Genomic DNA, 20,409 nt, shown 5'->3' on the forward strand with positions numbered 1-20,409 from the left:
TGTCATATCTGTTTGTCTTTTCATACTGTTTCTGAGGTTCTCAAGGCAAGAATACTGAAGTGGTTTCCCATTCCCTTTCCTAGTGGACCACATTTTGTCCAACTGTCCACCATGACCCATCCATTTTGGGTGGCCCTGCACAGCGTGGCTCATAGTTTCATTGAGTTAGACAAGGCTGTGACCCATATAGTCTTCCTTACAGCAGATAATATTCATCTCTCTACCAGAAAGATGGTCATCAGCATGATTACAGTTATTCTGGGTCACCTGTCTTCTTTCATTTCCGTAACTAGGATGAAGCGAGCTGCTGTAACTCCTTCCTTCCCTAGATTGGTTAGCTGTACTTCATAGAAACCAGAAACTGGGGACTTAGCTCTCAGTTAAGGCATCTAAAGTCTTTCTGTTGCATTCATTACTTCTCTTCTCTATAAATCTATTAACCCATTCATCATCTCTTCATCCATCCATCCATCCACCCATCCATTCTGTGCTGTGCTTAGTCACTCGGTTGTGTATGACTCTTTGCCTGCTGGGCTCCTCTTGTCCATCTATCCACACATCTACATAAACTTGCACTTGAAAATTATTTATACGAATGCAAAATATACCAAAAATAGGATTAAAATATACAAAAATGTAGCTCAAATATGGCATAACATATCCATAAAGTTAAGTAAAACCTGTCACGATAGGCAAGATGGCATGCAGAGAAGTTCAGAAGGGATGAGGGAACGATGAGGAGCTCCATCCCAGGAGAGACTCTGAGGGCTGGGACTGGCAGGGTCCTTGTCTGTCCCCTGTGGTCAGAGTGCACCTCATGGAGGGATGAAAGCAAGGCTTCTAAAGAGGGGTGCTCACCTCCCACTTCTGTGACGAGCACCTGTGCTGCTTTGCTGTACCCCTGCGGATGTAAGGTGCTCTTGCCATTTGTGAGTCTCTGTCTTTCCATCTAAGAACCATGCAAACTGGGCTTTGCCTTCCTCTTTCTTTCTTCATCTCTTTTATTATTTCTGTTGCTTTCCAGGTAAACACAGATGTAGGAAGAATGAATAAATCAACTTTGTTAAAGGCCTTTCCTTTGTGTTTATTTTTGTTCTTTTGGCAATTTTATTTGGGAAATTTGTTTGTTAAAAAGAAAATAATTAAGAACTTTCAAATAAGAAAATTTGAAATTAAAACTTTATATATTGATTCTAGGTTCCTTTAAACATTAATTTCAATTATGGAATATTTCAAATATATGAAAGTCAAAAGAAATACGATACATACAATATGCTTAGTTACTTAGTCATGTACAACTCTGTTACCCTTTGGACTATAGCCTGCCAGGCTCCTCTGTCCATGGGATTTTTCAGGCAAGAATACTGCAGTGGCTTGCCATTTCCTTCTCCAAGGGATCTTCCTGACCCAGAAATCATATCCACATCTCCTGTGTCTCCTGCATTGCAGGCAGATTCTTAACCCACTGAGCCAAAGGATGCCCATCTATACCATATACCATCACTAAAATTAAACAAATATTAAACTTTTGCTGTTTTCCTTCAAGTTTCTCTTTCTCTTTTAGTTTTTACTTTGTAGAAAATAAAGCATTATGAATGGATAAAAAAGTCTACCCCTTCACTTTCCATCTTCCTCTTACTCCAGAAGTGTATTTTTATTATTCCTAAGCATGTTTTTGTGCTTTTATTATACCTTATATATTTATGAATACTGATTTTTGTATTTTTTGCATCTCACATCATGCATAAAATAAATGCATAAACATGTTAAGTCTGTTCTTGTTGACTTATGGAGTTCTCTTTTAAACGTTTTTTGCTATCAGAATTTATTGTACCCTTGAATTAGTTTGTCACCCTGCTTATTTAACTTATATACAGAGTACATCATGAGAAACACTGAGCGGGAGGAAGCACAAGCTGGAATCAAGATTGCCGGGAGAAATATCAATAACCTCAGATATGCAGATGACACCACCCTTATGGCAGAAAGTGAAGAGGAACTAAAAAGCCTCTTGATGAAACTGAAAGAGGAGAGTGAAAAAGTTGGCTTAAAACTCAACATTCAGAAAACAAAGATCATGGCATCTGGTCCCATCACTTCATGGGAAATAGATGGAGAAACAGTGGAAACAGTGTCAGACTTTATTTTTGGGGGCTCCAAAATCACTGCAGATGGTGACTGCAGCCATGAAATTAAAAGACGCTTACTTTTGGAAGAAAAATTATGACCAACCTAGATAGCATATTGAAAAGCAGAGACATTACTTTGCCAACAAAGGTCTGTCTAGTCAAGGCTATGGTTTTTCCAGTGGTCATGTATGGATGTGAGAGTTGAACTGTGAAGAAAGCTGAGAGCTGAAGAATTGATGCTTTTGACCTGTGGTGTTGGAGAAGACTCTTGAGAGTTCCTTGGACTGCAAGGAGGTCCAACCAGTCCATCCTAAAGGAGATCAGTCCTGGGTGTTCATTGGAAGGACTGATGCTAAAGCTGAAACTGCAATACTTTGGCCACCTCATGCGGAAAGTTGACTCATTGAAAAAGACCCTGATGCTGGGAGGGATTGGGGGCAGGAGAAGAAGGGGACGACAGAGGATGAGATGGCTGGATGGCATCACCTACTCGATGGACATGAGTTTGAGTGAATTCCGGGAGTTGGTGATGGACAGGGAGGCCTGGCATGCTGCTATTCATGGGGTCACAAAGAATTGGACACAACTGAGCGACTGAACTGAACTCTCCTGTTTCAGAAATTAATTTTATCCTGAAATCAGAAATTAATTTATATATTGAAGTTATAAAAATATTTCTCCAAATTTTAGAGATTTGCTTCTTACACTAAAGATATTAATTTTTTATGCACAGGTTGGAGACTTGCTTTTGTGTTTTGCTATATAGATTACCAAAATGTTCAGCACCAATTATTAAAGTGTATTTTTTTTCACCATTTGATTTGTTGTATCTGCTCTGTCATATACTAGCTCCCATATATATATATGGGCTTGGTGAGCTAATATAACACTGTTTATTATAGTCTTAAATTAAATTTATACCTATGAAATGAACCCTTGGTACATATATACAATGGAGTATTACTCAGCCATTAAAAAGAATACATTTGAATCAGTTCTAATGAGGTGGATGAAACTGGACCCTATTATATAGAGTGAAGTATGCCAGAAAGAAAAACACCAATACAGTATACTAACACATATATGTGGAATTTAGAAAGACGGTAACGATAATCCTGTATGCGAGACAGCAAAAGAGACACAGATGTATAGAACAGTCTTTTGGACTCTGTGGGAGAGGGAGAGGGTAGGATGATTTGGGAGAATGGCATTGAAACATGTATAATATATAAGAAACGAATCGCCAGTCCAGGTTCAATGCAGGATACAGGATGCTTGGGGCTGGTGCACTGGGATGACTCAGAGGGATGGGATGGGGAGGGAGGTGGGAGGGGGGTCCAGGATGGGGAACATGTGTACACCTGTGGCAGATTCATGTTGATGTATGGCAAAATGAATACAATATTGTAAAGTAAAACAAACAAACAAACAAACAAAAACCTGACTATGCCTGGTCTACTGAGTGAATTCGAGTCTCAACATGACAAGTTGCTTAAGAAGCTGTTGAGTTTTTGATTAAAATTGTGCTAAGTGAGTTAATAGACGGCCTAAGTTAGATGAACTTTTAGCTCCTTGGACAGTCCTTATTCCATCTGTTGCATTATCACTTTTCTATATTGTTATATTCAGCTTAGTAATGTTTTATGTAGGATTTTTACTTCTGTATTCACAAATAGCATTGACTTTTCTTTTTCTTTCTTTTCCATGTGTGATTTTGGTACTAAGGTAATAGTAGTCTCATTAAATTAATTGACGAGATTTTCCCCCTTTTTTCTATTATCTAGAATAGGCATTGGCAAACTATGGCCTGTTTGCTGAATTTGGTCCATTGCCTGTTTTTGTAGGTATAGTCTTGTGGAAACATAGTTTTGCTTATTTGTCTGTGTATTGTCTGCTTTTATGCTATAAAACAGAAGTGCATCAGAGATCATATGGCCTATATATAAAAATAGAAAAGCAGCTGCTACTGCTAAGTCACTTCAGTTGTGTCCGACTCTGTGCAACCCCATAGACGGCAGCCCACCAGGCTCCGCCATCCCTGGGATTCTCCAGGCAAGAACACTGGAGTGGGTTGCCATTTCCTTCTCTAATGCGTGAAAGTGAAGTCGCCCAGTCGTGTCTGACTCTTAGCGACCCCATGGACTGCAGCCCGCCAGGCTCCTCCCTCCATGGGATTTTCCAGGCAAGAGTACTGGAGTGGGGTGCCATTGCCTTTTCCATAGAAAAGCAGATTAAACCCCAAATAAGTAGGAGGAAGGAAATAAAATTGAAAGCCCAAATCCTTGAAATAAGAAAGAGAAAATAGAGAACTCCAGAAGAGCCAAGAGCTAATTCTTGAAAAGTATTAATAAAAAAAACTTTTAGTAAAATTAACCATAAAAATGAGGGGGAAATAAACATCTTAAAAGATGGAACAGGGGACATAAAAATCAATGCTACAGTTCAGGGATAAAAAATTATAGTAGAATATAAACAATAGAATTCTATTCAAATCTGAAAACTTGAACTAAATATATATTTTATTTAGAGAAAAAAATTAACTGAAAATTTTGGTTTTGACTCAAGAATAAAGTTATTGTTGTTGTTCAGTCACTCAGTCATGTCCAACTCTTTGAGACTCCATGGATTGCAACATGCCAGGCCTCTCTGTCCTCAGCAATCCCAGAGCTTGCTCAAACTCACCCGGTGAGTGAATCGGTGATGCCATCCAACCGTGTCATCCTCCGTTGTCCCCTTCTCCTTCTGCCTTCAGTCTTTCCCAGCGTCAGGGTCTTTTTCAATGAGTCAGCTCTTCACATCAGGTGGCCAAGGTATTGGAGCTTCAGCTTCAGCATCAGTCCTTCCAATCAATATTCAGGAATGATTTCCTTTAGGATTAATTTGTTTGATCTTGCAGTCCAAGGGACACTCAAGAGTCTTCTCCAGCACCACAGTTCAAAAATTCCAATCTTTGGAGCTCAGCCTTCTCCTTTTCCAACTCCCACATCCATACATGACTACTGGAAGAACCATAGCTTTGACTAGATGGACTTTGGTGGCAAAGTAGTATCTCTGCTTTTTAATATGCTGTCTAGGTTGGTCATAGCTTTTCTTCTAAGGAGCAAGCGTCTTTCAATTACATGGCTGCAGTCACCATCTGCAGTGATTTTGGAGCCCAAGAAAATCAAGTCTGTCAGTGTTTCCACTGTTTCCCCATCTATTTGTCATGAAGTGATGGGACCAGATGCCATGATTTTAGTGTTTTGAATGCTGAGTTTTAAGTCAGCTTTTTCACTTTCTTCTTTCACTTTCATCAAGAGGCTCTTTAGTTCCTCTTCACTTTCTGCCATTAAGGTGGTGTCATCTGCATATCTGAAGTTGTTGATATTTCTTTCAGCAATCTTGATTTGTTTGTCTTCAACCAGCGAGGCATTTCACATGATGTACTCTGAACAGATGCTGAATAAGCAGGGTGTCAGTATACAGCCTTGACATATTCCTTTCCCAATTTTGAACCAGTCCATTGTTTCATGTCCTGTTCTGACTGTTGCTTCTTGATCTGCATAGAGATTTCTCAGGAGATAGGTAGTGTGGTCTGGTATTTCCATCTCTTGAAGAATTTTCGACAGTTTGTTGTGATCCACACAGACGAAGGCTTTGGTATAGTCAATGAAGCAGAAGTAGATGTTTTTCTGGACATCTAATATATATATAGCCATTAATGAAATTGATAAGATGGCTGAATAGCATCACTGACTTGATGGACATGAGTCTGAGTGAACTCTGGGAGTTGATGATGGACAGGGAGGCCTGGCGTGCTGCCATTCATGGGGTCGCAAAGAGTCGGACACGACTGAGTCACTGAACTGAACTGAATGAAATTGAAACTGTAAAACTGTACCCAACTCATGCACACGCACACACACACACACGCACACACATACGGACCAGATGATTTTATAAGCAAGATCTTCCTAATTTAAGGAACAATCTTATATAATGTGTTCTAGACAATGTGCATTAGTCACTCAGTCATGTCTGACTTCTGCGACCCCATGGACTATGTTTAGGCTTCTCTGTCCATAAAACTCTCCTGGCAAGAATACTGGAGTGGGTAACCATTCCCTTTTCCAGGAGATCTTCCCAATCCAAGGACAGAACCCAGGTCTCCTGCATTGCAGGCAGATTCTTTATAGTCTGAGCTGCCAGGGTAGACCCGTATTCTAAACTAGAAATTGACAAATTAAGGGTATTCACTATCCAATCACTTTTCAAAACATTATTATTATTAATTTTAAGTTATCTGCTTTTATGCTATAGCACAAAAATTAATAGCTTAATTCCTAAGCTCAAAGCTTCTCAGGTCTTACTAAGATTATCAAATTTCTCTCCACACCAGTCTGAGGTTCTGGGTTTCCCTGGTGGCTCAGGTGGTAAAGAACCCACCTGGCAGTGCAGGAGACACAAGAGATCTGGGTTCAATCCCTGGGTCAGGAAGATCCCCTGGAGAAGGAAATGGCAACCTGCTCCAGTATTCTTGCCTGGGTAATCCTAGAGCCTGGTGGGCTGCAGTCCGTGCAGGTCGCACAGAGTCAGACATGGCTGAGCACACATGCACGCATGCACAGCTTGAGGTTACACATCCTTATGAAGCCATCCCTTCCCTTAGCCCCCCAAAATCCAGGTTGAGCTGAGCTTCCTTGTCACCGAGTGATAGTGAGTGGATCATTTAGAGCCTCTGTTCTCACTGAGGGTGCAGGCATTTGAAGACGTTGGTTCTAACGCTTTGTCTTGCTGAGGCTCAAAACCTTATCTCTTGTCTCCAATGGGGGCTCAAGTGCTTTGTTGCTGAGACAGTCGTTCCTCCAGCCTGCTCAAGGCATCTACCACAACAGCTCAAACACACTAACAATTATCAGTTCATCTCTAGTTAGTTTTGGAAACTAGTAAATCACTGTTTGGGGCTGCATTTCATCTCCCCCTGTAGCCCGCCCACCACCTCCACATCTCACAGTCATGTTGAAGTCCTAGTCCTCTAGTCTTCAGACTGTGATTGTATTTGGATTTAGAGTCTTCAATAAAGTGATTAAGTTAAAATGATAGGGTCCGTTGGGCTGGACCCTATCCGCTAGAGCTGGTGTCCTTGTAAGATGAGGAAATTTGGACATGGATACCTACAGAGCAAAGACCATGTGAGGACGTGGTGAATAGGTGGTCATTCTTCAACCAAGGAGAGGGGCCTCAGCAGAAACCAACCCTTCCAACACCTTGGTCTTTGCCTTCAGAACTGTGAGAAAATGAATTTTTATTACTTAAGCCACCCAGCCTGTGTTACCTTGTTGTGGCAGCCCTAACAAACTAAAGATTTCACTGTTTGTTGTGAGCTCAACTTTGCACTTAAAACAATATTTGCTACATCCTGCCCAGCATTTCTAATTGTGGCTGGAGGGGTGTTTAGGTTAGCCAGAAAATGTATTATGGGAACTCAATTCCCAGGCTCATTTTAAAGAGGCAGAGTGTGCCTTCTGAAGTCTGCCGATCTTCGTTAAAGCCGTCACCTGGTGTCTAACAATGATTGTTAGACCAGAGGTCAATGGCCCTATGTTCATCACAGCTTTCCATTAACTAGCTGCAAGCCAATTAATTACTCCCTCTCAGCTTCAGGGCTGTCATCTGTAAAAGAATGGTTTCCAAATGGTTCTAAATCTCCACCTCCTCAAAGCCCCCTCAGGAACTCCTGAGGCGTGAATGAGGAGGAGGAGGACAGGTGGGTTCTGTGCTGTCAGCCCATTTAGTCTGTGTGTTTTTGCCTTTGCAATCTGAAGAATACCTCATGAACAAAGCATTGTGGGACCAAAACAAGCTTAAACCAGCTTTTTAAAAATCTTCAGTTCCTGTTGCATCCTGGTAGCCTGTTATTTTCCAACAGTGGCCTCATGTCCACTGTCTGTAGATAAAACAAGGAATCAAGCCCCAGGGGTCAAATGATTTTTCTGGATCTTGCCGTGAGTCAGTGGCAGACTTGACACAAGATGCCAGCCCCTGATTCCTGGGCTTCGCCTCTTGGTTAGAGAACAGCGGGCACGTGTGGCTGAGGGCATTGTCTGTGAGACAGTGATGGACATAACACTCACGACCTGTTCAGGGCTTCTGTGAGAACTGTGGAGAGTATGATACTGATTCTTTTAAAAGTGCTGTGTGTTTTTCATCCATTCACTTTTCTCCCACTTGCCTGCACTTGTGTCGGCTGGCAGGGTATCTGTCAATGGCTTAACAAGTCACTGGAAAAAGAAATGGTATCTGGCCACCCACAGAGTAAGGAGGCTGCATGATCACAGTGGATCAGAATCACAGTGGACATTCATTGTGCATCAGAGCAGTCATGGTGCAGGCATTTCACTGACCACATCTCCAGCTGTGCCCTCTACAAAAGATACCCACCTCCCCACCTGCCCTCCCCCGACCCACTTCTCAAGCCCAGTCTGTAGCCCTTTGGTGTCCCTGGGTCCTAGGAGTCCCTGGGGATCAGCGTCCAACAGAGGCACAGGCTGCAGACGGCAAATGCTTATCTTACCAATTTCTGTTGAAGCAAAGGTTTTTTTGTGTGTTTTTACAGGATCCAAAAGCAAAACAAAAACAAAAAACCACCACAACAACAAACAGATAAATGAATGCCATGGACCACTTTTGATTTCTGAACATGTAAAAAATATATTGGTCTCCTTCCTTTAATATTAATACACACCTCAATTTTTTTTAATTACCCCATTTTCCTCCCCAATAACAATCAGTACCTTCTTGCTTTTGCCAGCTTTCCTACTAGAAAGTTTCATGTCATCTTTACTTTGTTGCAACTGTTTCCACAATAAGAGGGGATATTCCCTTATATCTTTGTACTTCATAGAGTTGACCTCTCCTTATCACAGTAGCACTAAGAATTTTGCCGAATTGTTTTTCCTAGAGGAATAGATACATTTGCTGTGAAGTTTTTCTGGAGTTAGACTATTGGTAAGCATGCTTTCATACCTTATTTCTATTCATCAATCACAAAGCATTACTTTAAACTGTTTTTCCCATGATTAAGAGTCCAAATTTATTTCAATGAGATTTATACAGCCGAATAAAATATTCAACTTTATTTCTGATTTTTAAGGAATCTTTCATGGAGCCAAACAAATTTGGAATCAGAAGTAACCCTAGCAGTCATAGTCTTTTTGGAGTATTTCTTGTTTAGTTTTGAGTTTCCATTTGGGGACTCATCTTGCCCCAACTCTCAACCCCGCTGATCTGAATGAAGTTGACTTTCATTCTCCCTTGCTCTGGGGGGATTAGGGGGTGGAGGGAATGACTTGGGCCTGGCTGATTAACATGTTCTATTTCTCTGATCTCATTGATTGGCCCAAGGATAGGTTCAAGAATCATACTTTCACTGCTTGTTAGTAGAGAAAGTTCTTTTTGGCTTTGGACTTGAACCTGGGAGGATGGGATAGGGTTGAAGCTGCTGGCAGTCATCCTGCCCCAAGTTGGAAACTGACAATGAAGCCCCTGTGGAGTAGAAGTGAGCCAAGGAATGGGAAGAGACCAGTCTGGTAATACAGGGTAAGCTGAGCCTAGACATGTGTGCTCCTGGACATTTTAGTTACACAGGACAAGAAACTACCCTTCTCCCTCCCCAACACACACTCATATACTGTTATTTTTTCTGAATCACCTTGATTTGGATTTTCCTCCATCTACAACTAGATGATTCTAGGAGCCAGGGTCAATTTGGAGTTCTCAGACTCTTAATGCTGAAAGTTCAGCTTCTCTGTATATCTGTGCCATGTCAAATCTTGGCGACCAAGTTTGGGGTGAGGTTGAAAAGAACAGTTTTATTGCTTTGCCAGGCAAAGTGGAGCACAGCAGCCTAATGCCTTCAAAACCAAGTGTTCCCACTTGGGGAAGATAGTGACAAGTTTTTTAGTAATGGCTCAGAGAGGACTTGATTGGCTTATGGACTTTCCTCTGATGGGTTGGTGGTGAGGTAAGTGGGAGTCTCTGTCATCAACCTTCAGGTCCAGCTGGTCTGGAGTCTACATGCTTGTGGGCAGCATACCACTGTTAATCATTAACTTCTTCCACCTGGGGGAGGGATTCACTATCTACAAATGGCTCAAAGATATTGTTGTGCGAATCTGTTGATAAGGACCAAGGACCTTGCCCCAAGGCTGCTCTTGATTGTTTCTCCTTGGTCTTTCATGACCCCCCTTCCCTAATTAACAATTGCTTGAATCTGCCCTTTGGGAGTCAGGGAGGGTCATGGAGGCTGAATAAGGGCTGTTCCCTGCCAGGAGCCAGCATGAGGAATCCCACCCATGACAAGGTCATGCGGAGAGGCCTGATGGGCAAGGCGAGTCAAGCCTCAGGGTTTCCCCCTGGTATTTCCTGAGCAGTATCCCCAAAATAAGAATCTGCCTGCTTTATTTTATTGTACTTTTCTGCTCTTCTGACACTCTCTGGAAAAAGTTAATTCAGGGCTTCAGACTCCTGCAAAAGAATGTCTCGGCTTAAAACCCCCTCTGATAGCTCTCTAACTTGCCTAACAGTTTCCCCCAGACCTTTTACAGCTTGTGAATTGCCTACCGCCCCCCAACCATGAAAGGCACAAAGCTTGAAGCATCTTAAAGATACAGAGCCTTTTCTAAAGAGCTAAAAATCATATTGGTGACAGGATTTCACTGTTGACTCAATGATTGCTGCCAGGCCTCCATATTCTTTATCTTTTAGGCACCTGGGAGGATATTAATCAATGTAATTGGGATATGGAAAAAGGTATATAGTAGTTTTGATGTTAGTAACACTAGAACTTGAGTTAATTACTTTTCTTTTGCTATAAATCACTGTACTCCTTTTACTTGTTACACATTGCTGTATCTTTGCTATGTAAGAATGTAACTTTATTTAGTACTTTCTGAGAGCGGCACCAGACTTTCAGAAGATCAACACAAATAAGTCTTCTGGTTGACAAACCCTTATCAGAAAAAAGGCTGTAAAATGTTAATTGGCCCTTTTGGCCGGAAGATGATGTAAATCACCTAAGACTTGTGTATACAACTAGGTATGCAGAGAGAAAAGCCTTGTTTTGATAAGAGTCTGGGCTGCTAATGCTGCATAATTTTGTATTACCCATTGGTCTCTATGTACAATCAAAAAGGTATAAAAGGCCTTTCTAGACAATAGAGGCTGGGCCAGTCATTGGAAGGACTGGTTTCCCCCGTCTCCTCTTTACTCCTTTTCTGGCTGAATTCCCATCTGGGGCGTGGAGGCTCACCATGTCTACTTACTTGCCCCGGCTTCTAAGATCCATGTGAGAGGGAGCCCAAGGTGGGGCACCCCCTGCTATCAAGAGGACGCTGGTGGCCTAATGTAGATGGCGCAAGCTCTTTGTCTGGAACTTTATTGGCTTTCCACGTAAACCAAGTTATTCAGCCTCTTTTCTCCACTTAATTTTCCTACTACACTATTCCTTCCTAATCTAATCTTATATTTCTAATTAAATAGATAAATAAGTTTTTCCTCATCTATCCATCTCCCCTTCGAATCACCCTGGATCCACTGGGGCTGGACCCCGGCAGTTCCCATAATCAAGGAAATGGACACAAAGGCCTTGTGCCCAGGAGCCCCATAGGGCCCTGCATGGTATCACCCTTGGAAATTCCATGCCAGAATGTGGTATCATGAGGCCCTCATCCATAGCCCCTGGTTCCCCAGATTTTAGCAGCCCCCAGCCAATAGTGCATGCTGGATATCATCATATCCCCAGTCTTCACACTGGAGGATCTGCTTGCATCCGTATATGGATACCCAGTCTATTAATCTAAGCTCTGTCCTGAAAATCCCTGGAGTCACCCTCAGGCTGATGCTTGGGCTGAGGGGGATGCCTTTTGGTGGTGTGGTTGCTTCTTGGATGACAGATCTGAAGAATATGTCTATATAGTCCCTGGAGGGCTTCCTTGGTGACCCAGACAGTAATGAATCTGCCTACAACAATACAGGAGACCTGGGTTTGATCTCTGGGTCAGGAAGATCCCCGGGAGAAGGGAATGGCTACCTACTCCAGTATTCTTGCCTGGAGAATCCCATGGATGGAGAAAGTCTCAGAGTCTGACACGACTGAGTCTCACACACACACTCACTCACTCACTTCCTGCAAACAGGCTCAGCAAGAAAGATTTCTGGATCCAGGAACATAGTCTTGAAGGAAGAAGGCCCAGAGTCTGGGGCACCCACCCTGACCCCTTGTTTTTCAGCCCTGTGGAGATAAGGTTGGCCGGAGCTTGGGGTCCCTCTTGCTTGGGCCTTAGGGCGATGCTGGCTTTGCTTTCTTTTCTCCTCTGCTGTCTAGCTTTATAAGAGCTGGTGGGAGATGGGGAACAATTTGTGGCTGTGAGTTGTGTGGCAATTATGGCAATGCTGACAGCCTCCCGATGTCATTAAATGTTTCTCCTGTTTCTGAGGGCTACCAAAGAGGGTGAAAAGGAGTGAGAAAACAGACGGGTGACTTTGATACTTCTGTTGCTTTTTGTTTGCATAGTATCTTCTGTTTCTAAAAATAGTTATTTGTAGTTAAACCACAGCACTAGGCAGTATCCTTCTAGGATTTCTTTACAATATTTGTCCCTCACTAATTATCCTGACCACTGACTTCCTGTGGCTGCACCATCCTCACCTTTGGGCTCTTCTCTCTTTCCCCACCCTGGCTCTGGTGTCTGGGTGTCTGCATTTTCTATGACCTTTGACTGCTTTGTGATAACCTTGAAATCCACCTTTGTATTACAGCAGTAACTGTGGTCTTCTTTGAGCTGCTTACTCTTTTACATTGGCCCACCACCTTATTATATGCAAAGAAGTCCCTGAATTCCTTTCTGCATCCCCAGGCTCCTGCTCACACCCACCAGCCCTGGACAGCCCCACCATCCCAGCAGCAGGACAGCTAACCTGTTTTTAGCTCAATTCAGTCTCCTTGCTGAAGAATAAAATATGGATTTATAGATATAGACACATACATATACTTATAGAAGAAGCACTAGAAGTCATCTCTAAGATTACACAAACATTCTTTGGCCCACTTATTATATTTTATACAACAGGATTCTGCGCCCTATTTAGGTCTTATGAAAGGTCACACAGCCTAACAAGGGCTCAGCTGGGACATTACCCAGGCCTCTTAACCCTCACTCCATGGCCCTCCCCTTTCCCCCATGGTGACTCCCTCCGTCACATACAAGATTTTACCTTCTTTCTGCCATGCTGAAATTATTGGAGCTAACAAAATGTAAGAACATTTATTTCAAACATTATATTTACTGTTTTATTTCTTACTTATTAGCTCATGTTTCTCTTATGTTTATCATTATAATAACTTCTAGTTTATGAATATTAATACAGATCTCTGACTTGGTTTGTATTTCTCTTTCTTCTTTTTTAAAAAAAGAATATTTTTTAATTGAATGATAATTGCTTTATAGAGTTTTGTTGTTTTCTGTCAAACCTCAGCATGAATCAGCCATAGGTATGCATATATCCCCTCCCTTTTGAACCTCCCTCATCTCCCTCCCCAGCCCACCCCTCTAGGTTGATATAGAGCCCCTGTTTGAGTTTCCTGAGCCACACAGCAAATTCCCATTGGCTATCTATTTTACACATGGTAATACAAGTTTCCATGTTACTCTCTCCATACATCTCACCCTCTCCTCCCCTCACCCCATGTCCATAAGTCTGTTCTCTATGTCTGTTTCTCCATTGCTGCCCTGCAAATAAATTATTCAGTACCATATTTTTAGATTCCATATATACGCATTGAAATGAAGTGAACTCGCTCAGTCGTGTCCGACTCTTTGCAACCCCATGGACTGTAGCCTATCAGGCTCCTCCGTCCATGGGATTTTCCAGGCAAGAGTGCTGGGGTGGATTGCCATTTCCTTCTCCAGGGGACTTTCCCAACCCAGGAAATGAACCCGGGTCTCCCGCATTGCAGGCAGATGCTTTACTGTGGGAGCCATCAGGGAAGCCCATATACGCATTAGTGTATATTTATCTTTCTCTTTCTGACTTACTTCACTCTGTATAATAGGCTCTAGGCTCATTCACCTCATTAGAACTAACTCAAATGTGTTCCTTTTCATGGCTGAGTAATATTCTGTTGTGTATATGTGCCAAAATTTCTGTGTTCATGTCGTTGGACATCTAGGTTGCTTCCATGTTCTAGCTATTGTAAATAGTGCTGCAGTGAACAATGTGATACATGTGTCTTTTCGGTTTTGGTTTCCTCAGGGTATATGCCTAGGAATGGGATTGCTGGGTCATTTGGTGGTTTTATTCCTAGTTTTTAAGGAATCTCCATACTGTCTTCCATAATGACTGTATAAATTTACATTCCCACCAATAGTGCAAGAGCGTCCCCCTTTTTCCACACCCTCTCCAACATTTACTGTTTGTAAATGTTTTTTGATGATGGCCATTCTGACAATTATGAGGTGATATCTCATTGTAGTTTTGATTTGCATTTCTCTAATAATGAGCAGTATTGAGCTTCTTTTCATGTGTTTGTTAGCCATCTCTACATCTTCTTTGGAGAAATGAGGTGTTTTTCCCACTCTTTGATTGGGTTGTTTGTGTTTTTGGCATTGAGTTGCATGAGTTGCTTACATCTTTTGGAAGTTAATCCTTTGTCAGTTGTTTCATTTGCTATCATTTTTTTCCCATTCTTAGGGTTGTCTTTTTGTCTTATAGTTTCCTTGGCTGTGTAAGAACTTTTAAGTTTAATCAGGTCCCAGTTTACTTTTGTTTTTATTTCCATTACTCTAAGAGGTGGGCCATAGAGGATCTTGCTTTGATTTATGCCATCGAGTGTTCTGCCTGTGTTTTCCTCTAAGAGTTTTACAGTTTCTGGTCTTACATTTAGGTCTTGAATTTTGAGTTTATTGCTGTGTATCCTGTTCCATTCAGTTGAGCTGCTTAGTCGTATCCTACTCTTTGCAACCCCAAAGATGGCAGCACACCAGGCTTCCCTGTCCATCACCAACTCCCAGAGCTTACTCAAACTCATGTCCACCAAGTTAGTGATACCATGAAACCAACTTATCCTCTGTCATCCCCTTCTCCTCCCACCTTCAATCTTTTCTAGCATCAGGGTCTATTCCAATGAGTCAGTTCTTTGCATCAGGTGGCCAAAGTACTGGAGTTTCAGAGTCAGCTTCAGTCCTTCCAATGAATATTCAGGACTGATTTCCTTTAGGATGGACTGGTTTGATCTCCTTGCAGTCCAAAGGACTCTTGAGAGTCTTCTCAAACACCACAGTTCAAAAGCATCAATCCTTCAGCACTCAGCTTTCTTTATAGTCCAACTCTCACATCCATACATGGCTAATGGAAAAACCATAGCTTTAACTAGATGGACTTTTGTCGGCAAAGTAATGTCTCTACTTTTTAATATGCTGTCTAGGTTGGTCATAACTTTTCTTCCAAGGAACAAGCATCTTTCAATATCATGGCTGCAGTCACCATCTGCAGTGATTTTGGAGCCTCCCAAAATAAATTCTCTCACTGTTTCCATTATTTCCCCATCTATTTGCCATGATGTGATACGACCGGATGCTATAATCTTAGCTTTCTGAATGTTGAGTTTTAAGCTAACTTTTTCACTCTTCTCTTTTGCTTTCATCAACAGGCTGTTTAATTCTTCTTTGCTTTCTACCATAAGGGTGGTGTCATCTGCATATCTGAGATTATTGATATTTCTCCCGGCAATCTTGATTCCAGCTTGTGATTCATTCAGCCCAGCATTTCTCATGATGTACTCTGTATATAAGTCAAATAAGCAGGGTGAATACACAGCCTTGACGGACTCCTTTCCCGATTTGGAACCAGTCTGTTGTTCCATGTCCAGTTCTAACTGTTGCTTCTTGACCTGCATACTGATTTCTCAGGAGGCAGGTCAGGTGGTCTGGTATTCCCATCTCTTTCAGAATTTTCCTTTTTGTTGTGATCCACAGTTAGGAAGTGTCCTAATTTCATTCTTTAACATATAGCTGTCCAGTTTTCCCAGCACCATTTATTGAAGAGGCTGTCTTTGCCCTGTTGTATATTCTTGCCTCCTTTGTCAAAAATAAGGCACCCATAGGTGCATGGGTTTATGTCTGAGCTTTCTATCTTGTTCCATTGGTCTATATTTCTGTTTTTGTGCCAGTACTATACTGTCTTGATGACTGTTGCTCATCAAGTCAAAAAGGTTGATTCCTCCAGCTCCATTCTTCTTTCTCAAGATTGCTTTGGCTATTTGGAGTCTTTTGTGTTTATATATGAATTGTGAAATTTTTTGTCCTAGTTCTGTGAAAAATGCCATTGTTAATTTGATGGTAATTGCATTGAATCTGTAGATTGAATTTGGTAGTATAGTCATTTTCACAATATTGATTCTTTCTACCCAGGAACATAGAATATCTCTCCATCTGTTTATGTTATCTTTGATTTCTTTCATCAGTGGCTTATAATTTTCTTTATACAGTTCTTTTGTCTCCTTTGGTAAGTTTATTCCTAGATATTTTATTCTTTTTGCTGCAGTAGTAAGTGGGATTGATTCCTTAATTTCTCTTTCTGATTTTTCATTGTTAGTATATGGAAATGCAAGTGATTTCTATGTATTGATTTTGTATCCTGCGACTTTGCTAAATTCACTGATTAGCTTTAGTAATTTTCTGATAGTATTTTTAGGGCTTTCTATGTACAGTTTCATGTCATCAGCAAACAGTGAGAGCTTTACTTCTTTTCTGATCTGGATTCCTTTTATTTATTTTTCTTTTCTCATTGCTGTAGTTAGAACTTCCAAAACTATGTTGAATAATAGTTGTGAAAGTGGGCACCCTTGCCTTGTTCCTGATTTTAGGAGGAATGCTTTCAGATTTTCACCATTGAGAATAATGTTTGCTGAAGGCTTATCATATATGGCCTTTACTATGTTGAGGTAGATTCCTTCTATGTCCATTTTTTGAAGAGTTTTAATCGTAAATAAGTGCTGAATTTTGTCAAAGCCTTTTTCTGCATCTATTGAAATTATCATATGGTTCTTATCTTTCAATTTGTTAACACGGACTATCACATTGATTGATTTGAGTATACTGAAGAATCCTTGGATCCCTGGAATAAATCCAACTTGATCATGGTGTATGAGCTTTTTGATGTGTTGTTGAATTGTTGAGGATTTTTGTATCTGTGTTCATCAGTGATATTGGCCTATAGTTTTCGTTTTTGTGTGTTGTCGTTGTCTGGTTTTGGTATCAAAGTGGTGGTGGCCTCATAGAATGCGTTTGGAAGTATTCCTTCCTCTCCAGTTTTTGGAAAGAGTTTTAGAAGGATAGGCATTAGCTCTTCTCTAAATATTTGATAGAATTCTCCTGTGAAGTCTTCAGGTCTTAGGCTTTTGGTTTTGGGGAGATTTTTGATCACAGCTTTGATTTCAGTGCTTGTCATTGGGTTATTCATAGTTTCTATTTCTTTCTAGTTCAGTCTTGGAAAATTGAACTTCTCTAAGAATCGGTCCATTTCTTCCAGCTTATCCATTTTATTACCGTATAGTTCTTCATAATAGTCGCTTATAATCCTTTGCATTTCTATATTGTCTGTTGCAACCTCTCCTTTTTTATTTCTAATTTTGTTGATTTGATTATTGTCTTTTTTTCTCTTGGTGAGTCTGGCTAAAGGTTTATCAATTTTATCTTCTCAGAGAACCACCTTTTTGTTTTATTAATCTTTACTATTGTTTCTTTCATTTCTTTTTCAGTTATTTCTACTCGGACCCTTATGGTTTCGTTCCTTTTGCTAATTTTGGGTGTTTTCGGGTCTTCTTTTTCCAGTTGTTTTTGGTGTAAAATTATGTTGTCTATACAATGTTTTTTATGTTTCTTGAAGTAGGATTGTATTGCTATAAAATTCCCTCTTAGGACTGCTTTTGCTGCATCCCGTCGGTTTTGAGTTGTTGTGTTCTCATTGCCATTTGTTTCTAGAAATTCTTTTATTTCCCGTTTGATTTCTTCAGTAACCGGTTGATTATTTAGAAATGTATTGTTTGTTCTCCATGTGCTTGTGTTCTTTACAGTTTTTTTTTTTTTTCCTGTGATTGATATCTAGTCTCATAGCATTGTGGTTGGAAAAGATGCTTGTTATTATTTCATTTTTCTTAAATTTACTGAGGTTTAATTTGTGACTCAAGACGTGGTCTATCCTGGAGAATGTTCCATGTGCACTTGAGAAGAAGGTGCATTCTTCTGCATTTGGATGAAATGCCCTGAAGATATCAATGAGCTCCATCTCATCTAATGTATCATTTAAGACTTGTGCTTCCTTATTAATTTTCTGTTTTGATGATCTGTCCGTTGGTGTGAGTGGGGTGTTAAAGTCTCCTACTGTTACTGTGTTACTTTTAATTTCTCTTTTTATGTCTGTTAGTGTTTGCCTTATGCATTAAGGTGCTCCTATCTTGGGTGTGTAGATATTTACAATTGTCATGTCTTCCTCTTGGATTGACCCCTTGATCATTACGTAGAGTCCTTCTTTATCTCTTGTAATCTTCTTTATTTTAATGTCTATTTTGTCTGATCTGAGGATTGTTACTCCAGCTTTCTTTTGCTACCCATTTGCATGGAATATATTTTTCCATCCTCTCACTTTCAGTCTATATGTATCTTGAGGTCTGAAGTGGGTTTCTTGTAGACAGTATATATATGTATATATGTATATATATGTACATACGTATATATGTATGACAGTATATATACATAGACAGTATTATATATATATAATTTTTGTATCCATTCAGCCAGTCTGTGTCATTTGGTTGGAACATTTAATCTGTTTACATTTAAAGTAATTATTGTTATATATGTTTCTATTGCCATTTTCTTGTTTGGTGTTTGATTTTATATATCTTTTTCTTCTCTTGTATTTTTAGACTATATAAGTCCCTTTAACATTTGTTGTAAAGCTAGTTTGGCAGTACTGAATTCTCTTAATTTTTGCTTGTCTGAAAACCTTTTGATTTCTCCATCAGTTTTGAATGAGATCCTTGCTGGGTACAGTAATCTTGGTTGTAGATTTCCCCCTTTCTGTACTTTAAATATATCCTGCCATTCCCTTCTGACCTGCAGAGTTACTGCTGAAAGATCATCTGTTAAGCTTATGGGGTTTCTCTTGTATATTATTTGTTGCTTTTCCCTTCTGCTTTTAATATTCTTTATTTGTGTTTTATCTTTGTTAGTTTGATTAGTATGCATTTTGGCATGTTTCTCCTTGGGTTTATCTTGTATGGAACTCTTTACATCTCTTGGACTTGACTATTTCCTTTCCCATGTTTTTGAAAATTTTCAACTATAGTCTCTTCAAAACTATTCTCATCTACTTTCTTTTTCTCTTCTTCTTCTGGAACCCCTATAATTTGAATGTTGGTGAATTTAATATTGTCCCAGAGGTCTTCAAGGCTATCTTCAGTTCTTTTCATTCTTTTTACTTTATTCTGCTCTTCAGAAGTTATTTCCACCAGTTTATCTTTCAGCTCACTGATTCGGTCTTCTGCTTCAGATATTCTGCTATTGATTCCCTCTAGAGAATTTTTTTTTTTTTTACAATATTGTAGTGGTTTTGCCACACATCAACATGAATCCACAACGGGTGTACACATGTTCCCCATCCTGAACCCCCCTTCCACCTCCCTCCCTGTACCATCCCTCTGGGTCATCCCAGTGCACCAGCCCCAAGCATCCTGTATCCTGCATCGAACCTAGACTGGTGATTCCTTTCTTATATGACATTATACATGTTTCAATGCCATTCTCCCAAATCATCTCACCCTCTCCCTATCCCATAGAGTCCAAAAGACTGTTCTATACATCTGTGTCTCTTTTGCTGTCTCACATACAGGGTTATCGTTACCATCTTTCTAAATTCCATGTACATGCAATAGTGTACTATATTGGTGTTTTTCTTTCTAGCTTACTTCACTCTGTATAATAGGCTCCAGTTTCATCCACCTCATTAGAACTGATTCAAATGTATTCTTTTTAATGGCGGAGTAATACTCCATTGTGTATATATACCACAGCTTTCTTATCCATTCATCTGCTGATGGACATCTAGGTTGCTTCCATGTCCTGGCTATTATGAACAGTGCTGCAATGAACATTGGGGTACACGTGTCTCTTTCCATTCTGGTTTCCTTGGTATGTATGCTCAGCAGTGGGATGGCTGGGTCATAAGGCAGTTCTATTTGCAA

The sequence above is a fragment of the Budorcas taxicolor genome, chromosome 10 (assembly GCF_023091745.1).
Source record: "Budorcas taxicolor isolate Tak-1 chromosome 10, Takin1.1, whole genome shotgun sequence".
In the NCBI taxonomy this organism is placed as follows: Eukaryota; Metazoa; Chordata; class Mammalia; order Artiodactyla; family Bovidae; genus Budorcas; species Budorcas taxicolor.